We start from the raw sequence: 6,822 nt of genomic DNA, 5'->3' as shown, positions 1-6,822 counted from the left end.
ACTAGGAAACCCACGGTTTTACTAACATCAGCCTTTTATTCATGAATTTGTAGAATGAATCATCTAGTTGGTAGAAGAGGCCGGTCATGTATATGTGTTGATACTTCGTTCGAACATCAGTATTTGTTGATCTTCACTTCTTTTTATAAGGACTTCTAATTTATTGTTATAATTATTAATTATTTATTTTTGCAAAATCATTTAAAACTTTTTATATCCAAATTAACAACAAAAATCAAGCACTACACTTGAAAGAGGACAAATGTGTAAACATCAATGAAAAACAAAGGCCAAACAGTGCAAATATGGATTGTTTTCCCTAGCTAGCCCGTATTTAAGTCTGCTGCTTTTAAGGTATCATTTCTTTGCATATGCCAGCGGTAGCACTTAATGTCCTTTTACCTGTTTTCTGCTACAACTACAACATCACAATCTCCAGTTTGAGCTATAAATACTAGTGATACAGTACATGTTAATAAAACTACGTAGTAGCAATTATATGAGATCAGAACAATTACAGAAGTGCTTTGGAGTTTAACTAAACATGGCATATAAGCATTTCAAGAATTTCTTGAAGTGAGTTTGAATCTAATTAGTTTGTTGGTTCAGATACAGGTTAACAAGAACATTAAACTATTTTTTTCTTCTGGGGTGTTAACTTTGGAATGCAAAGTTATTGGAAATCCAATTAGTTTGTAATCAGTCATGAGCTTCATTGGAAATCAAGGTGTAACCGATCACAAGCTATATTGGAATGAAAGTTGTAACCGGTCACAAGTTACTTTGGTAACCAGGGTATAACAGGTCAACCTATCACAAGATGAATTGGGAAGTTAGTTATAATCGATCACAAGCTAACTTTGGGAAGCAAGGTGTAATCAATCACAAGCTAACTCTTGAAGTAAGATGTAACCGATCACAAGGTACCTCTGGGAAGCAAGGTGTAACCGGTCATAACCTAGTTTGGTAAACATGGTATGACCGATCACAACTTACATTGTGAGGTTGGTACAACCGATCCAAAGATGCAAAACCGAATTTCCAATATTCACATATCTCTGGATGTTTTGTGTGAAGCTTGGAATTAGGGATTGATAAGAAACTTCTAAATGTCGAAATATCTGAACATGTACATAACTCTTATCATTTATTGTTCAAAGATATTCCTTGATACTCAAGGTGATCCCTGTTCCGAAAAAGTGAAAAAACATTTAATTCTGATTTTCATCATATATGTTTTAATTACAAGCATTTAAAACATATCCTCTAGAATATATTATTAGTTAATGTACTAGACTAATTGAAAAAGCGGGGGTCTAAAAACACCACCCAATATTTCGCTTAGCAATCTGTATGGACTAACTCCGAAATACTTTGCTAGAGAATCAACTAGACAGTCAGACTCAATTTAGATAAAAGTATCCCAAGGAGTTAATATCTCTCTCTCTTGATTTGATTTTTACTCAAGCTAAAAACAATAGTGAGTCTTTATCAAATACAAGGAATAACTTGGACGGTACCAAAGACCAATGTCCAAGTGTTAATCAATGAAATCGACAAGCACAAGGTCGGATCTCCAATCGATTAACCTTTAACGCACAACCTGTATTATTTCAATTATAAAGATAAACAATATAATGCGGAAAATGAAATAACACATACACCAGAAATTTTGTTAACGAGGAAACCACAAATGCAGAAAAACCCCGAGACCTAGTCCAGATTGAACACACACTGTATTAAGCCGCTACAGACACTAGGCTACTCCAAGCTAACTTCGGAATGGACTATAGTTGAACCCCAATCAGTCTCCCACTAATTCAAGGTGCAGTTGTACTCCTACGCCTCTGATCCCAGCAGGATACTGCACACTTGATTCCCTTATTTGATCTCACCCACAACTAAGAGTTGCTGCAACCCAAAATCGCAGACTTGATAATAAACAAATCTTTCTCACACATAAAAGTATATCAAAGGATAAATCTGTCTCCCACAGAAAAATCCTAGGTTTTTGTTCCGTCTTATGATATAAAATCAAGGTGAACAGGAACCAATTGATAATCTGGTCTTATATTCCCGAAGCACAACCTAGATTAATCAATCACCTCTCAACAATCCTTCTTGACTACACAAGCGGTTTGTTGAGGAATCACAAACAGTGAGACGAAGATGTTTGTGACTTCTTTATCTTGCCTATCGGAGAACTCTCACGATCTCAAGACAATCAATAGAATGTTCTCGTACGATAGAAGATGCAAGATCAGATCACACAACTACGATAAACGTAGTATCGGTCTGGCTTCACAATCCCAATGAAGTCTTTAAGTCGTGAACCTTGTTTTAGACAAGAAAACCAAAGGTTAAAGGAGAATCGACTCTAGCGAGCGCACTGTATCACACAGACGTGTGGGGATTAGTTTTGCACAATGCTAGATGTCTCCTTTATATAGCCTTCGAATCAGGGTTTTACCTTAGTTACAAAGCAATCCATATTCACCGTTAGATGAAAACCTGATTTAGATTCAAGCTAATATTTCTCAACCGTTAGATCAAAAACTTAGCTTGTCACACACACTTGGGTAGACGTTTACTGGGTTTGTGAAAACTATGCCCAAACGTGCACGTGTATGTTGGTTCAACATAGTAACCCAAAAGGTTAACCATATGAGCAATTCATATTAACCAAGTTCTTCTTCACGAAAACTAGTTCAATTGACTCAAATGAACTAGTTAGAGATTTGTTCAATTGCTATGAGATCTTATGTAACTACACAAGACACAATTGAAACAAAGATGATTCGATTCGATGAATCGGCTCATGAACTTTATAGCCACGGTTCGCATAAAGCATTCCTTAGTAGTTTAAGTTTCATGTTCAGAGCACATTGTTAGATCATAACCACTTAAGCTCACAAACAAGTTCTCGGACTTAAGGCAACCGGCAGAGTTTTCCAAACTCAGCAGAAAATATCGGCAAAGAAACTTCCGCCATTTCGCATACTAGGTTCGCGGACTAAACACACAAACGAGTTTTTGGAAAATCCCAGCAGAAATTCTCGACAAGAGAACTTCCGTCAGTTCGCGGACTGAGTTCGCAAACTGAGTTCACGGACTTGGCAAAGCCAATTCCTCCGGTTTCTCTCAATCAACAAAGTTCGAAAACTTCGGATTAAGGAATACATGGTTATGTAATCTAAACTCTCATTCCGATCATTGAGGAATTCTCAGAGGACGTTATACAGTCGTTATTCACAGACTGTTTCACGTCAGAGAAATTCTCAAAGTAATTGAAACTTTTCATGACTTTCGTCACTAGGTGAAGATGAACTTGATCAAAGCGAAACGCTTTACCAACACACGATTTCGAGAAAAAGATAAGTAGTGAATACTCAGCTCGAAATGTCAAATGTGTATGATCCGGTCTATATAGCATACGACTTTTTGTCTCACAAGAAGTAGGAGATAGAATAGATAGACTTTTGAGTGATAGATAAGTTCAAGTCTCCACATACCTTTTTGTTGATGAAGTTCCACGGTTCCTTGAGTAGATCTTCGTCGTTGTATTTTGAATCGCCATGAATTCCTTGAGCTCAACTACACTTTTCTATCCTAGTCCAAGAATCATCTATAATAGACTAGAAATCAAGACTCATAGTTTTGATCACTAACATTGACAAACATGCTTGATATAGCAATGCATGCGAGGTCGACCGAGCTATGCTCTAACAATCTCCTCCTTTGTCAATTTTAGTGACAAAACTATTAATACATATGGAATACAAAAAAGATAAACTTTAGTGGCTCCTATTCCATAGTCTAATCTTCAACATTCCTTGAAATCTTCGTCCTTCCAATTACTCCAATGATCCCAAAGGTTGTAAGTTTAGCACCATCGTTGTTGAAGATCCGTAGCTATAACAATGAGAGAAATCGAGATTCTCGATCATTATTATACAGTGACATAGTATTATTATGTAACATCAAAGTCCAATTGCATCACGACTTTAACAATAATACTACAGTGATATGTATCACTCCCCCTTAGTCAATACTCCATCTCGATCATGGAAATCACTCCCCCTTACACAATGATCCGAAAACCATATGTATTTGTAGTGTGAACTACATTATTTCTCCCCCTTTTTGTCAATAAAATTGGCAAAGGTAAAAGAACGGGACCATAATGAAATTTCCACAAGAGACATTTCATAGACTAAAAGAAAAAATACATACCAACTTAATTTAGATGCAATCATAAAGCCGAAGCTAAATGCATTCATCAAGGAGTTTTAAGATACAAGATAACCCCTATAAAATTTCACAGCCGCACACCCCGCAAGATATTACCATTAAGCACAAGTTCAAAATAACTCTCCCCCATTTGATGTCATTCCCGAAAGAACAACAAGAGCGACCTTAATTTCGAAAGAAAAGAAGGATTTTTAATTGGACACCAAAAACCATAGGAAAATGATTTTCTGTATCTCAAACTCAATCAAATTAATCACAAGTAAACTCATGATCAATTTAATTGGAATGCGCAACTAAATCAAACCACAAAAGTGATCAATTTAATTGATTTTTCTCAACATAAGTACACTTACGGAGCTACAACTAAGATAACCACACGGAGATGACTACCTTAATCGTTCAAATACTCAACATAAGGAAAACCTTACGGAATATACGACTACATCAATCAATATAACATGATTAGTATAGCCGTTCATATACTCAACACAAGAACTTGTGGAATATATGAAAAACTCAACTAGATTAATTACAAGAGAACCTATAATTAATCTAATTGGAATACACAACCAAACTAATCACCGAAGCAATCAATTTAATTGTCAAAATATTTTGCTCGACAAAAGAAGACTTTCGGAGTAAATAACTAAATAACCAATCAAGATGATTAATTTAGTTCAAGAATGCTCAACATATAGCATCTCATGGAACAACCAACAAGGCCAATATTAATCGACATAGTTGTAAGGTGCTCAACATAAGATACACAATGGAGCCTTCACGGTAAAACATAACAAAATGGATCAATGAAGATCAATACCGTGGATAACATACAAGGATCTATTCTATTTTCCATCACTATTTGCATAACGACATAATAGACTTTATCCTTGTCTTACAAAAGATTTCATCCTATTTTCCATCAAATAAATGACTGCATAGGCATAACTTTTGTATTTGTCAAAAGTCCATTCGTCCTTTCATCAATATGAATATCAATATATGAACGACTTTACTTTTGACAACATATGGGACCTTCAAGTTCACGGACGCAAACAATACATATCCCATAAAATATTGCAATACTTGAGAATCAAACAGATTAATACTGCAATAACATCATCCTTCAAATATTTTTAGAATTTAAAAACCAATAAACCTAAAAAACATGAAGATGAAAAAGTTGGACATAGCTATGTGTAATCACAATAATGTCTATTCCAAACTCTAGTAATCCTTCTAAAAAACAAGAATAAATTCTCATAAGAAGTTTCCTAGGCATCAAGACAAACTCGTAATGCACATATAAGATGATTTGTCCTTAGAGGGTAGAATCAATCTTTTCCGCCCGGATTTACACCAAGAATAGCTACCAAAGGCGTATAAAAAGATTTTCACAAAGAATAACATACAAAGTCACGAACGACCATGCACCATAGTTCACAAAGGATGATTGTGAACATTCAAGAATCCCATAGCAATGCGTACTAATTTACATTCTTGATCTTCCTTCTTTGTGATTCACCAACAACATTCTAGTAAAATATACAAATTATCTTAGAAGAGTATTACTCCAAGAATCCAAGTGCCCAAGTCGAAGAGAAGTGGAACAAGTGCGACGAAATGGAGCAAAACACTCAAAAATAAGAGATAGGACAAATACCAATCTTAACTCATCCAAAATCAATAATTCTCATCTCTATTTTGAAGAGAATTCAAAGAGGAAGAGAATTCAAAAAAAAAGAGTTCATTCCGAGTTCGGACGAAGACGTTAAGGCCAAGACAAGTTTACCGAATATCGACGCCAAGTATGTATACGGGTTTGCAAACGAATTTTCATGACAAAAAAAGTTTGCAGACTGGGTTTGCGAACTTAAACCCCTGGATTTTGATTTTAAATGATGGTATGCATCCCTGGAATGTGTACCATGAAGTCCAAATATCCCGAACAGCTATTTTCAAACCTAAACATATAAGAACCTTAAACACGGATCAAGTTAGGTAGAAATGAACGATAAGAAAGGTACATGGATCATAATAAGTACTTAAGCAAGTAAAAACACAAATATTGCTCAAGTTTATAGCCATACCTTTTTATAAGAATTCAATCGAATTCTACAGCCTTACTGAACACAATCTGTGTCCCCCAGTTCTCGTGCTTCCTTTACCGTAACAGGACATTCCTTGGTGAGGATGCACTTTCAAGACAAACAAGTTGTGTTGAGATGAACATTGTCTTGCTCAACATGGCATCAAGAGAGAGTTTATTTCCAGCAACTCTTACATCTTGTAGTGTTGAGAAACACCCAAGGAACTGTTTTTATAAGTCTATCAAAGAACTTCAAGAGAACCCAAAGGGATTTGTGTTTCTGATTTCTTGTTTTCCAACTTATAAAAAACAGTTTCTGCAGATAGTTTTTAGTACTACGAGGGGAAAATATTTTTATAAACAGAGACATCCTAGCTTCTTCATAAAAGAAGGAAATACTACTATCTTGATATGAAGTATCAGAAATTGAGCAACGAATCAATTCATGCTTTGAGGTGATACACTCAGATGACTGAGATTTA

Source organism: Papaver somniferum, chromosome 7, assembly GCF_003573695.1.
Source record: "Papaver somniferum cultivar HN1 chromosome 7, ASM357369v1, whole genome shotgun sequence".
Classification (NCBI taxonomy): Eukaryota; Viridiplantae; Streptophyta; class Magnoliopsida; order Ranunculales; family Papaveraceae; genus Papaver; species Papaver somniferum.
The sequence above is the reverse complement of the archived record's forward strand: the minus strand, read 5'-3'. Positions refer to the sequence as shown.